Here is a 24,597-nt window from a genome sequence, read left to right on the forward strand (position 1 = left end):
CATATGGTGGAAGGTGGGAGGGCAGAGGACACTAGTGTACTCCCTTCAGTGTCTTTATTTAGGAGCATTAATTCATTCAGGAAGGCAAAACTGACTTAATCTCTTACCAAAGGCCCTGCCTCTTAATACTATACATTTGGTTTTAGGTTCCTACATATACATTCTCAAGTCATAGCCATCCGTCTTCCATTGTACTCTCTGGAACTCATGGTCTCTTATCAGCAAAATCATTTATATCCTCAGCATCCTCCATTCACTTCCCCTTTCACCTTCTTACTCTTGACTGAAACTTGGCTCTCACTTAGATCTGTTCTTTCCGTTTGATGGATTCTCTGTTCTATGTTGTCCTCTCTTTCAATTGTTACATCCACCACTGTACCGAGGCTACTTGTTCCATGTCCACATCCCAGACTAGCAGCTCTGAAGTAGGATTCAACACCTACCTTTGGAGGTCCTTTAGATACTTTTAAAAGGTCTCCAAGGTCAAAATTTTCCCCATAATAGTAGCATGATACTATCTTTTGGGCTTCTTCTTTTTTTTTTTTTTTTTTTTTTGAGAGAGAGAGAGAGAGAGAGAGAGAGAGAGAGAGAGAGAGAGAGAGAGAGAGAGAGAGAGAATTTTTTTTAATATTTATTTTTTAGTTCTTGGCGGACACAACATCTTTGTTTGTATGTGGTGCATCGAACCCGGGCCGCACGCACGCCACTCGAGCGCGCTACCGCTTGAGCCACATCCCCAGCCCTCTTTTGGGCTTCTGTCATAAGTGCACACTAGTTTTTCAGAGACTTTCGGGTCTTGTGGTGACATCTTCATTCGGTAAGATAAAGGAATGTGGATTTATAGGTTGTTAAATTTAAAAAAATTTCTATTTTAATTTCTAATGTGATAAATATTGATGCATATAACCCATACAATCAGAAAGTTGTTGGGTCCTCAGTAATTTTTAAAAATGTAAAGCAGTCCTGAGACCAAAATGTTTGAGAACTACCATCCTGGATTTTGTCATTACCAGTAACTGCACTGTTTTGTCTTGCTTCAAGCATCTTGCTCTCCAGTCAACACCTACCTGTCTTTCTGACTTAGTCTCTGGTATTCTGACCCCTATAATCTTCCAGTCTCATTGGGACCAGGAACCCAGTGATCCTAAGCCTTCTATATTATTTTGTGCCTCTCTTATGTCTCCATTTCCCTTCTTCCCAACTTGAGTTCCTTCATATGTCATGTAACCCGTCTCTTGGGTCCACCTTTCATTTCCTCATTCCTCTCTCATTTTGTAGCACTTGCCTGGAAAATCTGATCAAACACACTTCTCTTCTTCTCGCACAATTTAATATGGTAACTTACTTCACTTTGATTTCATCATCACCAATCTCAAATGGGCCTTCAGTGGGCTGGCTACACTCCCTCAGTCAATTCATTTATGCCTGTGCTTTCCTAGATGACTGGTACCTTCCACTCTCTCTTTCCTCAAATCTCCAACACCTTCTCTTCCCTTCTCATTCTCAGCTAAAGAATTTGCTTCTTATTGCACTTAGAAAATAGAAGCATTTAGAAAAGCACTTTTGCTAACATCTGTGCCCATTTACTCTGTCTTCAGTGCTGTTACTATGGTTGAACTGTGTGCTGTTATCCAGAACCAAACCTCCACTGTGCATGTTCCCCACCCATAGTTGCAGCAAACTGTCTTTTTCTTCCAGCATCATCAGTTACTCCTTCTCTGCAAGATTATTCCCAGTGGCCTATAAACATGATCTTTTACCTACTTTAAAAAATAATCCTTTCTTGATCCAATTTTTTCCATTTACCCCTTTACTCTTCTGCTTCCTTTAATAGCAAAATACATTGGAAGAGTAATGCATATTCACTATAATAATATATATTCTCTTGAACCTAATCTAATCCTATTAGGCTTTCATGTCCCATTCCATCTTCTCCCAAGATGAAGATGGAATGACCTCCAATGAAATCCAATGACCTCTACCTTGATAAACCTAGCAGCCACTTCTCGGTCACATACTACTTAACCAGTTAGCAGCATTTGAGATAATTAATCCCTTCATGGAAATACTTTTTTCACTTGCCCTCTGGTGTATCACATTATTCTGCTTTTCCAGTCCCTCACTAACACTCCTTTTGGGGTCTCTTTTGGGGTTTCCCCTTCATATTTATGATATCTATTTATTGGAGTACACCCGGGTTTTGTCCTTGTACTGTTTTCTTTCAGATTTCTCTTCCAGTCTCATCAGTATGCCAATGGCTCCCAAATTTATAACTCCAGCTTGGTCCCTTTCCTGAGCTGTAGGATCCCTACTCACCCAGCCATTTAAAATCTCCACTTGAATGTTGAACAGACAGGGATCATACACCTAGCAGATCCAACTCCAGATATTCTCCTTCAAACCAAACTCTTCGTAAATAGCAGATTCATCTTTCTAACTGTTAGATGACAAAACTCTGGTTTCTTCCTTATTCCTCTGTTTCTTTCCCACCCTACATCTACTCTGTCGTCAACTCCTGTTGACTCCACCTTCAAAATATAGCTAGAATCTGCTTATTCTTACCCCCCACCCCCCACCATTTTCAACTCAGTTCAAACCACCATCATCTAGAATTACCTGGGTTATTGCATTTAATTCTAATCTGGTTTCTCTGTCCCCTTGTCTTCTGTTCCTACGACTTTTTTTTTTTTTTTTTTTTTTTTTGCAGAATCACCATAGTTACAGTGTTCCTTTTAAAACTTGTTAGATCTCATCACAACATTTTAATGACTCTCTTCTGACCCAGTATGGAGATTAAACTTCAAGGCGTGACATATCCAGACTCCCTGGTAGCCCATCAGTCCGCTGTCCTTATCTCCTCATGACTGGCTCCAACCACCCCACCCCACCACACTGGCCTTAGCAATACCAGCTTTGCTACTGCTTCCTTTCTGTGTGTTTGCTTTTCACTTTGCCTGAATAACTTGCTCTCTGATCTTCTCAAAAGATATGAATAAATGCTCCTTTCTTAGTGAGGTCTTCATTTACACCTTATTTATTTTGTGTATGCCTATGTTTATTGTTAATGGAAGCTCCCTGAGGGTAGATATTTGTATCTGTTTTGCTATTGCTATATCCCCAGCACATAGAGGAGTACTTGGCTCCTAGCAGGTGCCTAGTAAACATCTGTTGAATGAATAAAGTCTGTGTCAGGTGGTGTTACAAAGAGGGGAAGAGAAATTATTTGCAGATGATGGAGTGGTTATGGTCATTAGCTTTTCCATTGCTTTCAAGATTTGTGTTTGAACTTTAAGCATCTTGATTCCAGTGGAAGAAGAATCAAGAGTAATTTTGGTACCTTATCATTCTTGATCTCTCCTATGGGTTTGGAGAAGAATCAGGCACTAAATAAACATTGCCTCAACATCTCCCCATCAAAGAGGCAGATGAGCAAGGAATTTCTCATTCACCACTGGCAACCCAGAGGCTGGTCTTGGAAAACAGCTTTTCAATGTCTAAGACTACAGATACTTTCTGTTAAAATACACCTCTGTCAATGATACAGTTGATGCTTTAAAGCAGAAAAATGAAAGAGGAATGTTCTACAGTGAAAAATCCCTTTTCTTGATATTTATTCTGAGATGATTGCTATGTCAGTAATTGTGAAATAGTTGCCTCTACACGGCCTATCATGACACAGTATAGATGTTTAATCTTTGCCAAGTAAGGGAATAAATGATAAAAATGAGTTGGCTTTATAAAAAAAAAATAATGGCATGAAGTAGGTCTATCTTCTCCCATCCATTCAGAGGTAAAACTATGTAGACAAGGGAAGAGTTTATTACCACCCAGAACTAGGACATATCAATGAATTACAGTGTGCAATAAGTCTAGGTGAAAAAAAAATTCTGGTATTATGTATAATATTTAAAATACTTATGCCAAAAGCAAGGTGGTTTTAAAAACTGAATCATTTACATATTTTCTTATCTAGACTATTGTCTGGACTATTTGTTCACTCTTGCTTCCTAGAAAAGAACTGAAGACATTATCTTTCTAACAACATTAGAAGAAGACATTATCTTTCTTATGGTCTCCAGATTGCTTTTACCAGTGTATAATAACATGTCAGTTAAATGAAGATTAGTATTTTTTGCCCTGTTTTCCCTAAACCAATTCATTGTACTATAATGGAGTGAAATAAAAAATGGCTTTTAATTGAATAATTTATTGTTCCATTTGTTTTTCTATGCATATCAAACATAGGAAATAAGTTCTTAGTCAATTTCTTTGCTTCTTACTGAAACTAAAGGACAGTATATTTACAGTGCAGACCCAGTAGGGAATGTTTTTGTATGTATTTTAGGAAAACATTTAGAATGTTATTATATATTGTCCTCACTTTGTTTTAAGGCTCTTTTTTATACGTACATGCACTCTTAATCATAGATTTTTAAAATTTAGTTGGTTGCATAGTGGATAATCTCAAATTTCAGCATAGCCATTAATTGTACTTACATTAATGGTTAAAAGGTGAGTTTCACAATGTTTCAGGATTCTTGTACTTCATTAGGAGTTTAGAAAGGATGTTTTCAATGCAGTAGTTTTTGCATATCTTTTAACAGCAAAATTTCCCAGGCTCTCAGTACATGTAAGCTCTCGTTTTGTCATGTATGTTTCTTCTTCATCCTTACAGGATCCCAACCCTATTTCTTCTCGATTCCCTACCTTATTTCTCCCTGAATTCTCAAGGTAGTTACTTATTTTCCCTCTAAGACCCCAACTTTAGAACATCAGAATAATAGTTCTACTAACTCCCTTATGGTTTGTTTATTTATTTGTTTGATCATGCCTGGCACCACAGGCCTCAAGCATTTGTATAGATACCTGTTGATTGATTGATCTAATCCCTTACTCCTCCTGAAGACTGTTAACCTAAGGATGATTCCTGAATGAATCAAAGATCTCTCATGGACTCTTCCTCAGGTGATTAGATAGATTAAGAATGTACACAGTGGATGAGGAATGAATATCCACTGGTCAAAGTTTTAATTTATATTATGAGGAAACAGTCTAGAAAACTAGACTTTGCTGCAGGATATAGATTTGAGCTTTTATAGTCAGAACTGGATTTGAAAACTAACTCCTGTGCTAACTGCTCTATGACTTTGGAAAATTCTTTGATCCCTCAATTTTTTCCTTTGTAAAAGGACCTTAACACATAAGATTACAGTAGAGGTTTTTAAATTACAGTATCTACAAAAGTACCTATCAATGGTGGGGCCTGAGGAGTGGTAGTTAAATATAGAACAGTGAAATTTAGGTAATTGTGTGCTAATTGTAAGATCAGATGCAAGGCATGGGCTAGGTTTTCAGCTTACTGCTGATGACACAGTTAACCTGAGGATTGGTTAAAAGGTGAGATTCACGATGTTTCGGGATTTTTGTACTTCCTTAGGAGTTTAGAAGGGATGTTTTCAAATTTCTCATGTTAAAATAAATGTTTGGTAGCACATTTGTTAAAAATGATTATGAACATAACCCAGAAACTTACCTAGGTCAATTTTTATCAGACTTAAGGACCCCAAATTCAATATAAAATTATATATACCTGAATAAAAGGATTGAGTTGAAAGCCACATGTCTTCGTTTGTGTTGTTGCTGATATGTGGTTAAGCTGGACATTAAGCTCTTGAATCCCAGTTTTCGATTCTCTTCCTGGCAGTGCCTTCATTTGAAGAATAGCTTTGTGCAATGTGATGCTTTAGATATAACGTTAAAACAAAATAATGAAGATACCAACTAAATGATTATCTTTTAGCATAACAAACCTGCAAAAGGATGTAATGATTTAGATTTTAACACTTCAATTAATGTTTTACAGATAAAACCAAAACAAGACAAAAAACAAAACCAACTAACAAAACAAACCAAATCAACCAATAATGCAGCCAGACAAAAAACTCCAGCAAAGCTGCTTTCTGATGTGGAGTGTGGCAAACGTAACTTGGGATCTGAGGCAATGATTCCTTTTGCCAGCTCAGATCCCCTGTGCCACTGGAAACTTGCATTATTTACAGCCATTAAGAGCTGCCTTGCTTCCCAACCCACCGACAACTACGCCTACCTCTTTGGCCCTCTGTGATTATTGTTTAGCCCAGTTCAGCTATGTCTCTCAGCACAGAGCATATAGGGACCCTTCCTGTGACAGCTAGATTTGGTATTGAGATGAGTGCTGATGATCCCATCTATTTGGTACCTAGTTCCAATCTCAGTTGATTTAAGCAATCTGCTGCCAGATTGCTTGAATGCACATATCACTGAAATCAACTGTAATCACTGGGCTAGTTAATTCAGGTCTTTGCCCATAAGTCTTTTTACCAGAGTGGACAGACCCTCAAGTAGAAATTTAAAAAAAAATTATTTGAGGAATGCATTACTCATGCCCTCAGTAAATGTATGTTGAATAAATAACACATCTAGGAAGCAAGTGATTAGCATCCCTGGGGATCCCACATGCTGTGGTCCAGCCCAGTTCTTGGTAATTGTGAGTGACATTGCTTCCAAGTCCCTCCATTCCATCTTCAGGCTCTATGTGGGTCCCAGTTTCCTGTTCCTGGTGCCTGGTTAATGATTTTCTGGGATCATTTGCTTCATGCCCATGCCACCACATATCCTAAGTCCTGCCTGTGTCCTCAAAGGTGTCCTGCCTTTTCTATGTCTCCTCCAGACTCTGGAATTTTCTATGTCCCAAATGCATGCCTTTGTGCAATATCTGTCTGGATCCCAGAGTATTGAGTTTAGTTTTTTTACTGGGACCTGATATTTTCCTCCTTCCATCCTATCTACCTGAGCACCCCAGACAAACTCTGACCTTAGCTTCCTCTCTGTCTCCTGTGAAAACTGGTCCCTGCAGAATTTCTCAGAATGTTTATGAAAAAGTTCTCTGTGCTTTGGTATGTAGGTGAGTTGAGGAGGTGGGTAAAGCAGTGTACAGGGGTTGCCAGATTCCTTTGATTATAGGATTCCTTTCCAATTAGAGCACCTTATAGGGTAATGTAGTTCAGAACAAAGAGAAATATTGCCAAATAGAGTGGTAGTGATATTTGGGGCTTAAAAACTTTTGGAAGAACAAGTATTGTCCTCTCAAAAGCAGAAGAATCTTAAAACTATTGGATGTTTGATTTTAAACTTTCTTGATTTTTTTTTGGTGTGGTTCTGTAGTGTTACTCTAATTAAAATCTTTCCTCTTTCTCTGATATTTGGTTACTGAGTTTGTCATTTCTGAATGCTTTTTTCTTTCTAATTGAGCAAATTCAGCATTTATTGAGGACCAACTACAGGTCATACAATGTGCTACTTGCCAGAAACACAAACATAAATATGCTCAGTCTGCCCTTGAAAAACAAATGATAGTGTAAAATGAACCTTTTTATAAAAACTGGTCCTACATCAAGCCAATTATTTTGTATTTCTTCATTTCAGGTCTAAAACTTTTTTTAACAGGGCTTTATTCTCTTACCACTCCAAATAATAAAGGATCCCCTAAGGGTAGAGTAGAAATTCCTGAGCATGTTGCATAAAACAGAAAACAGAATGAGCTGCATGAAAATTTAATAGTTCTATATGTCAAAACTTACCATAAACAAAATTAAAAGGCAAATAGTAAACTAGGAAGAACATTTGCAACATTAAAGACAAAGGTTTAGTATCCTTAATAAAATGAGCACATAGTGGCTTTTAATAAATCATTGGATGAATGAATAAGTTAGAAGCAATATGGAAAAAAATCATTCCAGTAGAGAAAAGGGAAAAGATGAAAACGTGGCATAGCACAAGTCACACACACACACACACACACACACACACACACACACATTCACACATAGATTTATATCCAAGTACAAAATAAACAAAGAAATATAAAAATTAAAGCAAAATACCTTGTTACCTATTCATTAATTTGACAAAACCCCTGTTATTAACATATTGTTAATAGCTTATAAACTTTATTATTTTATTTAATTTAAACAATCCTTCTGAAAATGGTATTGTTATCTTCATTTTATCAATGACCAAAGGGCTTCAGGAAATTGAATTTATATCTGTCAGGCTTCAAAGCCATGCCATATTTCCTACTGTGGTATTCTGGTAGCATTAAAAGTTTAACAAAGATTGTTTAATGATATGAGAAGTTGTTTAAATAAAAAAAATTCACAACAGTATGTACATAGGATTTCACTTATGTTTCTTTAAACATAGTATATGCACAGATCAAAATTTGAAAAGATGCACTATATTTGTGATTAGGGCTTATTTATGACTTAACATTTCTACTGATATATATATATATATATATAATATGTATATATTATATATATGCTTATGCATTTTTGCATATATATGCATATATATGTGTGTGTATATATATATATACACACACACACACACACATATGTGATATATACATGCACACACTTTTTTTGTTCGTTTTGGTGATGGGGATTGAACTCAGGGACTTATACATGCTAAGCATGTACTCTACCACTGGGCTACATCCTCAGTCTCTGTTTATATGTGCTTTCTAATTTCTCTGCAATGTGTGTGTGTGTGTGTGTGTGTGTGTTATAATTAATGTTTAATCTTATCAATCTAATCAAATGTGTCTGTGTATGAACATAACAGAATATTTTGAAATATATATGGATGTATACCCAGAGATCAGAATAGTACATGCTGTGGGTGCAAGGAATATATTGATAAATGATATGAACAAACAAGTCAGCAAACAAGAAATACAAATGTTTAATACAGATTTGGAAAAATAGTTCATTTTAATAATTAAAACTTACAAATAAAATCATCACAAAATAACTATATTTCACGTAGTGATTCAGAAAGTCTTTAAAAAAAAAAAAGCTTCCCAGTGCTTCCAATGGTATGCTGGAAAAGATAACCTTAAGGTATAGCTTTGGAGAAAGCAATTGGATCATAGATACCAGAGATCTTGAAATGTTTATTCCAAATTTGACCCTACAATTCAAACCCTATTACTTGAATCCATGTAAATAATCTAAATACCAAAAAAGCTTTATCCACAAAAGTATATAGTATTGTCTATAATTTCAAAAATGTGAAAGTAACCTAAATGTGCAGTGTGACTATCATGGAGCTATAAATGATAGGGTGAACTACTTATTTGTTGAATTATTCAACAAATATTCTTTGAGTATTTATACTGTACAGGAATTGCTTTGGGTGTTGAGGAGGCTGTAGTGAACAAAATAGCGGGGAGGGGGTGAACCTCTTCCCAAATGATTTTTCAAAAGAATTTGCATAATATGCATAATTGCTAACTTTTAAAATGTCGGGTGGAAAAACAGAATATTAAATTGTATATAGACCTCAACTGTGTTAAAAATAGACAAAAGTATAAAAGAAAGCACATGAAAATATTATCTTGCAACTGGATCATGGATAAATTAATTTTTTTTGTTTTGTACCAAAGTTTCTATACTAAAAATTTGTTGCTTTTTTTTTAAGTTAGAAAAATAAACATAACACTTAATTGCCATTATTTATTAAATGTTTGTAGCATTCTCTTTACATCAGAAAACAGGAACTTATGTCCAAGCCATGATGAGAATTTAATAGATCTAATCAAAACTACCAGAATTTGTGATTTTATTGAGCTTCTAAAACATCTTTGGTTTTACTGATATGTTTAAAGCCTTTAAGAAGCTGCTTCCATTAAAACACTTCTGTAATAAATGGTAATTGTGTATTGAACAGATAAAAACTTACATCCAACAGATCAAAAAGTCCAACACAATGGTAGTTTGATTAGGTAAATCCAAATTTAACAGCCTAGTAATTCTTCAGACTTCTTATTTTACATGCCATAAAGCTAGCAATAATATAATTAAAATTCCAAAAATGGCTATTTAGGATAATGGTGTTTTTTTTTAAATCTTTTCCTTTTCCTATTTTAAAGTGAGATGAGCCAATTTAAATTTCTACTCGAGCATTATTTCCTACAGTGAAGGATTGATTCCACTACTGTAATTTTAAGTAAACTTTAATTATGTTCCGTACATACATTTGTTTTGTGTTATTGGATTGTTTGTTGAAACATTTTAGATAGATTCCTTTAAGTTCTGGAATTGTTTTTATATGATATTAGAAAATAGGTTTCTATTAAAAATAGAAAACTTTGAAGTTAATCTAAAAGCATAAAAGATTTCCGTAACAGCTTAAAATTTGTTTTTATCAGAGGTCATCATATCCAGCATAAATTTATTGTTAAGATCTAAAATCCAAGACTCAAAATTATTATAATTAGCATGAAATCCAAAGTTACTAGGAAAGCACAAAGCCCCACTGGAGAATTGAAGCACCGTCAAGAATCCTGTATAGATTAGAATGCCCATGAATTGGGTTTTGTCAGAGTCCTGTTCCTGTGCTATTTGATCACAGGGATCCTGGGTTTTCCAGAGGCAAGATGCCAGCAAAGGAAGAGGCCAGCGAGAAGACCTGCCTCCACAGCACTGCTCTTTGCAACAGATTACACACATTCCTGTTTCTGCCCCTTTCAGAGGGGGAGGGAGTAAAGAGTTGCTGATTTTGACTTTAGGACTGAACCCAGCTGGGAACTAGAGGTCAACCAAAGACAGCTCAGTTCCCCCCTCCACCCCTGGTTTATCAGAAAATAAAGCAGCAGCTGCCCCCAGCCTCATCTCTTCTCTGTGAGATGTGTTTCAGGTTCATGTTTTCCTTTCATGGAGTCCACCCCTAGGGCCAGGCAGTGCAAAAGCATCCCCCATCCCCAATTGGAGCCTTGACACTGTCACCGGCACTTGGCTGGTACTGGAACTCATGGAACAAAACACTTGGCCAGTGTGGGGTTTAACTGTTCACCAGCCCATCCTCCAAACAGGCTGGTCTGCACTGCCACAAGGAGGTTCCCTTTGCTCAGACTTTTTCTTAATATATCCACAATTGTGAGTTAGGACTTGACACTAATTCCTTCATGTGCTCAGAATTCCAGTAGGTCTCACTGGCTTACTCTAGTATTTATTCCAAGTGTATTGTGTGTCTTCCCCAGACTCAGACAGTGTGTGTGCGCGCCTCTCTTTGACCTCCAGGAACTAACATGAAAGCACATGGCTTTCATTATAGCCCTACATTGCATCCTGTAAAGACAGGCTGTTGGGACAGAAGAACGGCAAAGCAGAAGGAAAATTTTCTGAAGTAAGATAGCTTTTCTTGTTAGCTTATTTGGTCTCTAATCCGTAAAGCAATCAGGATTTTCCAGCTTCCTTAAATTTAGCAAAAGTCCATACAGAATCTGTGTTTGTCTCCCTTCCTCCTTATCTTTGCCAATGCCTCATCCCTTTCCCTATTTATCTTCCTTGACTCAGAATCAACATTTGACTTGCTGACAAATTTAAAGAAAAAAAAAAAGATAAGAGAATACAATGGCAAACCCCTCCCAGTGTACTTATAGATCTTGGTAATTTTTTCCAATATGATTTTAAATCTATGTGTACTGTCCTATTTTATTTTCTCAAGTATCACTCAGGCAGGGTTGGGAGCACAGGCTCTGGAGATGGCCTGCTTCCATTCAAATCCTGACTCTACCATTTATTACCTATGACCTGTGACCCTAGGGAAGTCTTCGAGTGTCTCTGTTCCTTGGTTTGCTAATGTTTAAAATGGAGACAATTATTATACCTTCTTCATTGGATTATTGTGAGGGTTAAACCGACTAGCATAAAAATCTTATTTCATAGTTAAGTACTCAATATGAATTATTATACCACTGGCCAACTGAATTGCTCCTTCTTGGTTAGTACATATTTCTCAATTGCAAAAAGCATTGAGAAATATGTACCCAGTGCATGGATTTTGTTGTGTGATTTTTGTGTGTGTGTGTGCATGTGTGTTTTCTTGATGTAGAATACTATATTCCATGAATCTAGAATGTTACAATGTGGTTAAATTCTAAAACAGAATCATTATGATAGTCACTAGAGGAAAATTAAAAGTAGCTGGTGTCAGGCTGAGCACAGCAGAATGAGATAAAGAGCAATTGTGATGCATAATACACCCTGGGAATCAACAGGAATTTTATAGTAATTATGATTATGACAATATTTGTTGTAGATTTTCACAGTAGGTTTTTACTTCAAAGATTTTTAAGGGAAATATAGAGACACTTAGAAAGTCTATAAGGGGGAAAAAAAGGCTTTTTTTATCACTTTTGTTTTCTATAGAAGGTGAAAGGGAACAAGAAAATTGTTGAGCAGGTACCCTGGGGAATAATACCAGATCAATAAGTGGCAAATCCAAGTAGCTTAATTTCTGATTTGCTTCTTTGTATCTACAAATCCTAATTCTCTCAAGATGGGAGCAATTTGCATGTGAGAAGGAAAAGTTTTTTTTTTTTTCCAATTAAATCCCATAGGTGAATGTAGCATTCTTTTTTCTTTCCTTCTGTAAAGATGTTTTACATAGAAGAAATGCCCTAAACACACATCTACTCCCTAGGAATGAGCCTACGGAAAGAGTTCTTGGGACAAATTGGAAGCATCATTAGCTTTTCTCTAAGTATTAGTGTGCTTTTCTAGTTCCTTAAGAGTTGAATTTTTAGAATTAATAGGCAAATCTTTTAAGATTAAATCTCACAGCTCTATTATTAAAGGTTCTCTCAGGGTCAGCTTTACTGGTGGGTGGAGTGGGCCCTAAATGAGTTATTTCAATTCAGCGGCAGAGAAATGCCTTTGAATTTCTTCCAAATAGCTTCTTTATCTATTCACTGTATGAAATTCCACATTAGAGATTCCCCCCCTCCTACTTTTTAAAATAAACTTCATGTTTCAAGTCTTTTGTATAAATGCAAGTATCCCAAGCATAACCCTGCACAAGCATATTCAGAAATATGTTAGTAATGTGCAGTAACTTACAGTTATGTGTTAGTGAGTTTATGAACTATTTGATGGATTAGTGGGTTTTGGTGTGGCCTTTGATACCATCGGTAAGGAAGAGCACACCATGATTTTTGGTTGTTGAGAGAAGGGCTGATAGAATAAGGAGGTGATGCTTCAATGGTGAGAAGAGGGATATAGAAGGAAAGATGGTGTCTGGAAGTCAAATGCCCCCCAGTTCCTTCTTTTGCTCTGGGCTACGCCTTCTTTCTTGATCTTTGAATAAGTGGCAGAAAAAAATGTTAGACTTTATGCCTCAGGATTTTTAGTTCTCTTAGGTGATGCTGACATATTTTACTTTTAAGAGCTTGGGATCACTCTCTTGTTCTCCGAGAAAAAAGAGTTTGGGAACTAAACAATTATAGTTTTAATGAAACTGGGATTTTTAGATTCTTCCCAAGTCCCCTTAGGAGAATTGAAGACTTTTCCCAGTGTTAGGCATTTCTCCTTTCAGTGGACTCGAGACAAGAATTCTGCGCAAGAAAGACAAATTCTTAATCTGTGGGGCTTAAGAGAATGAAAACCAAAGGAAGAGTGTATGCTCTATCAATTTCTATGACGGCAGTGGAACTGGATGGACTCCCCAGAGGATCTCTCAGCTGTCATCATATGCACCTGCAGAGCTAGCCTTGGCCTGTCAGTGAGCTGCCAGGCCATATCTGCCCATACTAGCCAGGCCATTTAAAGCCAGGACAGTAGGCAGATGGTGCTGCCCTGGGATCCTTTGCCATTCCAAATTGTGCTGTCATGTGGACAAGTCCATTTGTCCCATGTTAGGTTCTTCTCTGCTGACTTCTTACAACTCCTATGAAAGGCATATTCTACCCTGTCTCTATTTTCCCTTGGGAAAGGCCCTTTCCTTCTGTGTTGCAGAGTCTCACCATGTGCTTTACTCTCTCCCAGCTCCTGCTGTGTTATGTTTTAGATGTGGTATCCCCAAAGAGCTCAGGTGGGAGACAATTCAAGAAGGTTTGGAGGAGAAATGATTGGGTTATATAGCCTTAACATAATCAGCAAATTAATCCTTGATGGGATTAACTGGGTGGCAACTGGAGGCAGGTGGAGTGTGGCTGGAGGAAGTGGTTCATTGGGGGCGTGGCTGTGGGTATATATTTTGTATCTGGAGCGTGGAATCTCTCTGCTTCATGATCATCATTTGAGTCACTTGCCTCTGCCGCACACTCCAGCATGATGTTCAACTCGAGCCCTGAGGGATGGAATTTGCTGTCCATGGACTGAGAACTCTGAATCTGTGAGCCCTCAAATAAACTCTTCCTCCTCTAAAATTGTGCTGGTTGGGTCCTTTAGTCACAACAGCGAAAAAGCTGACTAAAACAGGCTGCTTGGGCTGCGCCCTGGCCTTCACGGCTCATGGTCATGACATGCCCCCTGCCCATCAGAAATGTCCCTTTAGCCTTTGATCTGGCTCTGTCCTAATTGTTCTCATGACTACATTGTCCTCACTCTTGGCCTCCTGACCACTTGGAACCTGGCCTTCTCACAGAGCTGTGTTTGTTATCATTAAAAAAGTAAAGATATTTAAAGCCAAATGCCAAGTAAGTGACTGAAAATTTAGGACATCGACTATAAGACAAGAACAAGTAAAGAATGAAAATGCCTGACAGAGAAATACAGATATTTATATCCTGGGAGTTGAAATAGAATGAAATTACTGGGTTTCAAGATCTCCTTTGACCTCCTGCTGAAGAAAAAAAAAACATGAAAAGATACTGTGGAAAATTTTGTACTTCAAAGATACAAAGCTATTTTATTTTATTCCCTTATATGGAAAAAGGAGTTTTCATTTTAGGATGGTTTGAGCAAAACCAAGTCTGATAAGCATATACTTAAAAAAAAAGTCAGTAGGCAATAAATGAATAATCTATGATTAAAATTACTATAAGTTTTTGCTGGGAAGTTTTAGGCCTTTTATATGCCCTCTAGGAGCTTACAATCCAATAGCAATACAGCATTAAAACACAAAACAGGGCTGGGGCTGTAGCTCAGTGGTAGAGCGCTTGCCCCTCACATGTGAGGCACTGGGTTCGATCCTTATCACCACATAAAAATAAATAAATAAAGATATTGTGTTTATCTACAACTAAAAAATATTAAAAAACATAAAACAATTTACTAATTTTAGGACTTTTTGGTGGCCTTTCTTTAATAGTCTAAAGAAGAGACAAAAATTAAAATTGTCAAATATATTTGCAATAACTAGGAATGGGTTCAGAGTGATATTTTGATACCAAGACATGCTTTTATACCAAGGTGAGCTACTTTGGAGCATTTACTTGTCTGGTTTTGCTGAGGATCATCCCTTTTTTTTTTTTTTTCTGGTTGAAGAAGGGAGAGGAACAATTATTTTTCTTCCAGCCTCTTTGTTGTTGAAATAAAAGGAAGACCAGTGCACTGGATTTAATAGTGTAATAATGATGATGATTGTAAATAAGAAAGTGACCGTATTAATAGACTTTTCCAGATTAATAGAACCAACAGGGTGTGGGGAGGGGTGTGGTTGGGAGTGGGGTTAAGGGGAGGAGGGAGAGAGAGATAAAGATAGATATTGAAAGATTGAGATTCATTAACTGATCTTAAGGAAATTGGCCTACAGAATGAATTGATGGATTGTGGAGTTGTGGAGACTTGGTAACTACACAGTCTGCAGTGTAGGCAGGCAGATTGGACATGAAAGGAAGAGCTGTAGTTTGAGTCCAAAAGTAGAGTGTGTATAGAATTTGCTCTTGCACATAGGAGGTCAGGTTTGATCTGTTAAAACCTTCAACTGATTGGATGAGTTGCATCCACATTGTAGTTGGTAGCTGCTTTACTCAAGTCTACCAATTTAAATGCTAATCTCAACCAAATATCACACACATGGAAACATCCAAAATTTGTTCGAACAACTTTCTGAGCACTCTGTGGTTCAGCCAAGTGGGCACAATAATAACTATTAGAGTAATCAGACTTCACTGGGCATATTCTTAGTGCTAAGGCCCTGTGCTAAGTTCCTCTGACCATTGTTTCACTTAACTTTAAATTATGTCTGTCAATTGGATGTCTCCATTCTACAGCCAAGGAAACCTTAGGGATGAAGCAGATCAGTTACTTGTTTAAGGTCACACAGATAGTAAGTGTTAGGATTCATGTTTTTTACCTCTCTATTAAAACCCTAAAATGACAGGTTGCCGAAAACCATTTGGGTTCCCTTAAAGTTGTGTTTCTTAGAACTCTCGTTGAGTGTGAATTGTATTTTTATTTACTGAATTTGTGACTCATTACCATGATAGTGATTGCAACAGGGATTTGCAATCAATAATTCTAAGGCAAGGCTCAGAAGATCACTTGAAAATGTTATTGACTTTGTAAGCACAAATTTAGAAAAAATATACTTTTTGTCTGAATTTGAGACATTCTCTGTGATGTTGAGTCCAGAATTATTTCAATTTTTTGGAGCATGGACTGGCCACTTGCTATTGGAACTCACTTATTATACCTTTCTGGGGAGGGGCCTGCAAAGGGCAGAGCTTACAATGCACCTTAGTTACCCCTCTACTATCTAAAACTCTGAAGGTAACCAGAGTGTGAAAAAGGCCCATATGTGCCATAAAATATATGGCCTGTCACCCTGTGTATTCTTACCTGCCACCTTGGGTTCCAAGATGAGAGCAGGGTGAGAGGTTGTTCATTATAAAAGGAGAGGCTTGGCAGTGGGCTCTCAGTTTGGGAATAGTTAGAAATAACTGCTGGTTGGCTAAGCTGGGCTGGGGGGATCTTAAGAAAGTACACATAAACCTAAAATACACTACAGTTGGGGTCCACTTAGCATAAAGTAAAACATCTTTTCACTCCAAAGATCATTTGACACAGTCTGGTAATTGTCCTTCCTAATGAGCTACCAGGTTTTCGTGTCCGATTTTGAGCACCCTAGTTAAGAAGGCCTAGAATATGCAGCACATTCTAGAAGGATCCCTTGGAAAATAAGAAGATGATTTAGTGCTTGAAGGTTAAGCATTTATCTAGAAAGTTCTTTCTCCATAATATTTCAGGATCCTAAGGTTCTGGATAGGTGTCTTTATTAAATAATAATTATTTTCCTGAAACCCTTTTAAATTCCTTGCTTTTGTATAGAACAAGTGTTGAAGGGCTCTTTTGGAAATGGGGCTTTTGGCTTTAATTGACTTTTGACTAGTACCCATACTGGCTGTAGTTTAAATAGAGCTTGAGAACTCAACTGTGCAAATTCATTTCCAGTGTGATAACTGAAATTCCTACTGATTATGCAGCTAAACTGACTGCCTTTTAACCTGCCTGAAACAAATTTATTTTTTATCTTGTGTATTTTAAATCAAAGAGTCACCATTTGGTTTACTTTTGGTGTCCATTTCTGGTAGTATGTGGCACGTTTAAAAAAAAAAACAATTAAAATACAACCCAGGTCTGTGTCCTTTTATTTAAACTTCTCAGATGTCTAAAAGTAAGCTTGGTATTTAAGTTGTAACTGTATTTAAATGATATATTTACCAGTTGTACTTGGGGGAACTTTCCAAATAGCAAAAAAAGAAGAAAAAAATTCCTCCTAACCTCAAGTAAAATCTTGTCTAACTGCTGATTTTCAGTTTGGGGAACAAGTGCTCACTGTGTGTGCATGTGTATGTATACAGTTTAGGATTGTTTCTTGTTACTTATTTTTAGGGATTTGAGGATGAATTGGGCCATGTTGTCAAGTACATATTAAAGCCTGGCCTAGTCCTGTTTGTAGTATTGATCTGCAGCAAGTACAGAGTCATATTGTATTAAAGTATTGATTGATCATATTTTTAAAAGTCAATACTGGATCGCCTAAGATAAAATGTGTATTTTTGGCAATTGAGCTAATTCCAAGGAGGCAAAAATGCCCCTTTGATATGTAGAGACAGTCTGCTCTGCCAAGAGGCAATGGACAGACACCTGAGAGGTAAAATTTCTGGGATTTCTTCCTCTGTCTTTCCCTCTCAGAATTGTTTTTTGGATTTTCATGCTTCGGTTGTTTTATAAGTTTATACTGATGTATACATCGTGATTCTTGAAGACAGGCTCTGTGAAACACTAACTCAAAAGTTGTTAGCAGACATTATGCAAAAAAAAAAAAAAAGAAAGTTCTGGTTACTCTTAAGTTTTGAAACTACTGTGGGGAGTTTTCTGATAATTAATATTAATATACATTCTGAAACTCTAAAGAGAGGGCATGCTTTTTAAATAAAGATCTTTATTCCAAACAGACTGGAATTAAATTTAAAAGAGAATTTATTATAAGGACTCAGAGCTATCTCATGGAACATGAAGGGGGAATAGAGCTGGGTGACAGCATTGTCTGGAAAAACCAAGGATCCTCTCCTTGTTCTTCTGCTTCTCTGATCAGTCTCTTCCCTTTCTGCACAGTCGGCCTCAGTAAGGACTCTCCTTGGAATCCCTTCTGCTTTTAATAACAATAAAGAAGCTTTGAAAGTCATTGGTTGGTCCTTCATATTGCATAGGCCACAGTGGCAGACATAAGAGGGCTAGTGTGGATTTTATTGATGAGTTTATGGTTGTCATCAATTTAAGTATGTAAAGTTGAAAAATGGCTTTAGGCAATTTCAGTATATTTAGGATAAACACATGTTTTAGTGCTACTAAATCCCCCTCTGTTAAAAGGTTATAAAAACTTGTATTAAGCTGTAGATGGCCCAATATTTGGCAGTGTGGATCAAACAGGTCAGGGCTAATGCTCAACTGATAGGCTGAAATCTAATATGAAATAAAATTGATAACATTTGCTTGAGAACAAAAGTTTGAATAATTTTTTATGGTTATAACTCACGATAATTGCAATTATACTTTTGATGATTTACGACCTAGATTTCCTTTTTTACATGTAAAGAAATGAACTGCTTTTGCTGGAAATATAACTCATTTTTTTTTACCTCTGTTTTGTTTCGCTATGATAGACATCCTGACTCCTTTATGCCAAAATGCTGTATAGTTCTATTTATTCAGAATCTAAGAGCTTAAGTAATCATGTTTTCTTTGCACAGCAATGTATATAGAGAATAAGTGTTCAAAATAATGCCCTCTAGGCACTGCAAGAACTGGCTTCTGAATCTTCAAGGGAAGATTGTATTATGTTGGTATAACATCAGCATTAGACCATTTTATTCATAGAATCTTAGAACAGCATTTAAGTATGTGCTCATATTCCCCAAACCATACTGGTTTGCACACTTGTCAAAGATTCCTCAGGGTTTTCATGCTTCCAGAAGTGGATGGAATGTTTTATTTAGTGTGTTTATATATTTGGGTTCATAGTTTTGTGAGATGGAGGAAGTGTGGGAGCAGGGGGTAGTGGGGAGACAGCCTAGAAGCTCTGTGGAGAAATCTAGTCCCTGGGCCTGAAAGAGATAAGTAAAAGCCTGGATTAGCAGGTTTCGTAACTTGGAGCTATGTGAGAAAGGAAGGGTTTTAGAGGCCAGGAATGAATAAAAGAGGTTTAATCATGAATCCACAGCAGGGGGTGCTGTGAAGGTTGATATCCTCTGTGATTATGATTATACTCCTTTAGTAGAACATAAGGTGAGTGGGAAAGAACACTATTCTCAGGATGGTTGTCTTTCTCAAAGAAAACAATCCTGTGAAATACAAACCTGGCTACTAAGTTTTTTGTCATTGTTGTTGGAGTCAAGACTAATGAATTACAAGCCTTTGGACAAGACACTTAGCTAACCCACACCTCTGGTTCCAATGGTGAAATGATGATAATGAACTTAATGTTATCCAGCTATAGGAACTAAATGATTTCTATGAAAATCTTGCATGGAGAGATGTCATATTTACATCAACTGTTTTTAGTATATGTTACAATTCATTTGTTGCATTCATTTCTTTATTCAGCTAATACTTTTTGAGAACCTATTGTATAGGGAGACCGGGCATTGTTCTGCTGCCTTAGAGCCTGTGGTCTGTTGGGAAGGAGGCACCACACATATAAGTTAAAAAATGCATAGGTATGTATAATTTATAGGAAATAAAGAAGGTGAGGTAATGAGAGTGGAGGGCTATTTTATACATGTGGTTAGAAAAACTAGTTTCCAAGAAGAATCCAGTTTTATTCACTCTCTGTTGTTTTTATGATAGTTTTGATGCGCCCCTTGGCAGCCTCACATCATCGATAACCTCTCCACTCTGTGGGATCACATTTTCCAACAAACACACCATGAGCACTTATTTAAATGCCTAATCATTGGCAGGAATGCAGCTGTGTTCATCATTGTCAATTCTGATTTGTATGATGTTCCCATCCAAACATACCTCAGGGTACATTTGCACATCTAATTACAACATTAAAACTAATAATAGCCTGATAAAGTACTACTCAGACAAATGTCTAAGCAAACAGCTGGCTGTTTCATTGTGTCCTGAAGGACAGGCAGTTTGAGATTTTGTTCCCTAACTCCAGGGCCTGAATTCCAAACTACAAACCCTCCTCTGAGGGGGGGCATAGGCAGGAAGTATCTTATTCAAAGGATGTCCTTTAATAAAAGAGCTTCCATGAAACCTGAGCTGCATGGAGGAAAGAAAAGTGTGTGTGTGTGTGTGTGTGTGTGTGTGTGTATGTGTGTGTGTGTGTGTGTGTGTGTGTGTGTGTGTGTGAGAGAGAGAGAGAGAGAGAGAGAGAGAGAGAGAGAGAGAGAGAGAGAGAGAGAGAGAGATATTCATTCTACCCAGAAATAGACTGACCAAATTCAAATTGGACCAAAATACAAAAAATAAAAATAAAAACGGGGGAAAAATGCATATGGTGCTAAACCTCCCTACAGCACTCAGAAAGTTAACACATAAAATTGTTGAGGATATAAGGGTAGGAATAATTTATGCTTTTCAGGTGTTTGGAGGGGCTCTGTTGTTATCACATAGGAAACAATGGCCAACTCTATTTACCAGAGTGCTTCTCTTGTGTTTTTTATTGCAAATGGTGAAATTACTTTTATGCTCCCAGCACAGTGACCTCCATATTATCCATACCAGTCAAGGTGCACTATTTAGAAAATAAACGGCAGTCCTTTTTCCCATGGTAAGTTTTAGTGCAGTACACAAGCTTGACTCTAGTTTGTAGGTAGGAAATTTTTCTAGGAATGATGTCTAACTTTTCCTTCAAAATTAATTAAGCTAATAATTAAGCTATTTGTTGCCTCTTAGAAATATTGACTAAAAAATGTATTCAGGTAGGAAAACTTTTGCATTATGAGTTATACCTGATTGAAATGTATTGAATGTATTGTCGAGATCAGTTGTATAGACCTTAAATCCCTTAAATAACAATTTAAAGTTTCATCAGCCTTGACAGATTAGACATAATACTCCTAATAGGTAAGAACAGATTAAAATAAATCTCCAAGTTGCCCCTTACCGCTTTCTGATTCTGTTATTTGCTACCCTTTCAGATTCAGCAAATATGTATTTACATATATTAATTTATTTAAGGTAACTCATAAGAATGTAGATGTCATTGTTTCTGTGGTAGACTTGAGGAAGCCAATATTTCAACAGGCAAAGTTACACATTGAAAGTTGCCTAGCCAGGGTAAGCTGGGGAGAGGGCTTGGACCAGACTCAGAGATCTTGGATTCTGGCTTAGTCCACTAATAAGCTCTGAAATCTCACACTGATTTCTAATTCTGTCTAGAGTCCAGTTTCTTCATTTGTAGAGTAAAGGGGTTGCAGTGAAAAGATTTGAAATATGTTTCTCTCCCACCTCTGTAACATATAACCCAGGGGAAACTTGAATGAGATTAATATTTAATGAACGTGGCTTTGTTTTTGTATATTCTATGAAATTCCTGGAGTAGGATGTATAGATGTGTATTGTTCCTGGGGTGGGAATTTAGGCTGTGGACACAGCAAGTAAAAGCTGACCTCTTTATATGACCTAATGACTGCTGAACTAGGGGAGTAGAATTCTCTTATAGGTCTTTCATGAATTTCCTTATTTTTTCCACATCTACTTTCTTGTCACTGATTTCCTAACATCTGTCTCATTTGAAATGTGCTGTTTGTCTGATCCTGAACTTTTCTATACTTGATTATAGTTATGAATAGTTAGGGGACAAGAAAAGAAAAACTTTCTTTATTCTTCTTGCAAAATGAGCTCTCTCTCAGCCTAGGGAAAACTCTCTAGATCTGAGGTTTCTAACCTAGTAACCACTTGCCACATGTGGCTAAAAAAATTGAAATGCAACCAGTGCTATGCCTCTAAAATACATACTGGAGTTGAAAGACTAGAAAGAAAAAAAAGAATGCAAATTATTTCATTAGTCATTTTTAGATGGATTACATGTAGAAATGATAATGGTTTGGCTATGCTGGGTTTACTAATTCAATCTTTTTAGTTTTATGATTTTTGTTGTTGTTTTGTTTTGAGGTGGATACTTACTATGCTGCTCTGCCTGTTCTCAAACTCCTAGGCTCAAGTGATCCTCCTGTCTCAGTTTCCCAAGTAGCTGGGTCTACAGATGGGGACCACCATGCCTGACTTGTTTCTTTTTATATTTTTAAATTTAACTCCTGGAATAAAGTTACACATGTTGCTTTCATTTGTAACTTACTTTGTACTTCTATATTGCCAGTCCTGGCTAAGATCAGTGGGTATATCCAGTGGGTAGAGGCCAGAGAGGCTGCTGATGTCCTGCAGTGCACAAGACAGCCCCTTTCCATTAACAAAGAATTATTTGGTCCAAAATGTCAATAGTGCTAAGGTTGATAACTTCTGGTGTAGATAGTTCAGAAAGAAGGACTATAGATAAAGATTGGAAATTTAGGTTAATTTGATTTTAGACATAAAAATGACTAAGCATTAAACAGTATTAATGATGGGCTATTATTATAGGGAAGGATAAAGAAACTAGAGATAGTTTGGGTAGACACATAAAGCAACAGGTTTTCTTAGGAATTTCAAAAAATATTTATTGAATGATTGCAAACCTTTTTGGAACAAGATGAAGAGAGAATAAATACATATTCAGACATATACAAATATTGAATTCTGTATGCAAAGCTCCCACTGGGGAAACAAAAGCAAATAAAATAAAATATGATTCTGCCCTTCAAAAAGCCTACAGTATAGTAGGAGGTAGCATGAAAAAGAGTACATTATCTTGTAAGGCAGCGTATTATGTTGGAAGAGAAATAATAATAAAAACCCTATGGATTTCAAAGGAAAATATATCATGTTTGGTTGGAGAAGTCAGAAGAGGCTCCGTGGAGAAAGTCCTATTTGTAGTGTATTCCTAAAGATGGGTAGGATGGCAACCCATGCAGTTGGTATAAAGGCACACAAAACAGGGGGAGCAGGGCCAGAGTCAGGGAGGAAGGAAGATAAGGGTCAGATTTGGAAATATTTATAAAGGTGTCTAATGACTAAAATCCCAGTGGCAGGCAGTTGGAAACGAGACTAAAAATGAAAATGCTCAACCAAAGAAAGCAAATGAAACCAAACAAGACTGAAGTCCTTCATAACAGACTGGCAAGGTTAATAAAAGGAGAAATGAGAGAGACAGAGTGTGTAGTTCTAGGCAATTGGTTCCATGTAGGTAGAGGAAAGAATTGAAGGTGAGCCTGGGGTTTTAAGCTTGGGTGCCTGGGGACATTCATATACATAGAGAGATGAGGAGGGAGGATAGGCATGACAATAATGGGAAAATGATGAATTCAGGATCGTTTTGTCGAGTTGGAGGTAATAATGTTCATCCAGGTGGTGGAAAGGATAAGAAAGCTCCTGGGAATCTGATCTGGAGGCCAAGAGGGTGGTAAAGTTCAGAGAATTTGGAGCCATCTCAAAAAAAGTGATCAATGAAGTTACTCCAGGATGATGGTGTCTAGTGAGAAGACCAGAACACAGGACATGAATGACTGTCTTTGGATGATGAAAGGAAAGACAGGAGTCAATGAAGGAATTGAAAGACACGACAGAAGAAGCAGAAGAGGATTTTCAAGTGAAGAGAAATTTCCATGGGGGATGCTCCATAGTGATATAAAATACAGAGAGAGAATGGATGAAGCTGAAACCGCTCAGTCTTTGGATTTCACCCTTAGAAGGAGGTTGGGAGCTTCTGAGAGCTGAGGTGGAAAGCAGATGGTAAGGAGTGAGGGAGTAGATACTCTGGTTCCAGGGGACCCTGACTGCCTGAGAAGCCTCTGCTGGGAAATCAGGCTCTAAATTTGTGACAATCTTTCTCTTGGGTCTTTCATTCCTTCAGCAGCTATCTACTGATCACTAATCTTTTATCTTCTGGGAGGGGGTGGTTAAGTGTGTACAAAGAAAAGTAAACCTATAATCCCTATCATCTCCACCTCAGGGCTCCAGAAGGCAGATCTAACAGTCATTGCTTGAAAAAATGACAGGAAGAAATTTTGAGTAATTAACCTCCTAACTTAGATTTGTTGCTCTTTTTTCCCCCCTCCAAATTCCTGGCAGCCTTAGGGTCGATTTCTTGAATAAGGGATCTTGTCTAATTCTACTTTGCCTTTTGCAGTTTAGGCTGAGGATGTTTTTGGTAAGACAAGTAAAATAGAAACGAAAGGGCAGGGGGGTGTTGTTCCAAGTATATAAATAAACTCAC

General features: G+C 37.1%; 1 protein-coding gene across 4 annotated transcripts in view; it reads left to right on the forward strand.

The window, feature by feature from the left end:
• Grip1 (glutamate receptor interacting protein 1) overlaps positions 1 to 24,597 on the forward strand; it is a 666,343-nt gene that overhangs the window by 51,969 nt on the left and 589,777 nt on the right. The window lies entirely within an intron of this gene.

Source organism: Ictidomys tridecemlineatus, chromosome 6, assembly GCF_052094955.1.
Source record: "Ictidomys tridecemlineatus isolate mIctTri1 chromosome 6, mIctTri1.hap1, whole genome shotgun sequence".
Taxonomy (NCBI): domain Eukaryota; kingdom Metazoa; phylum Chordata; class Mammalia; order Rodentia; family Sciuridae; genus Ictidomys; species Ictidomys tridecemlineatus.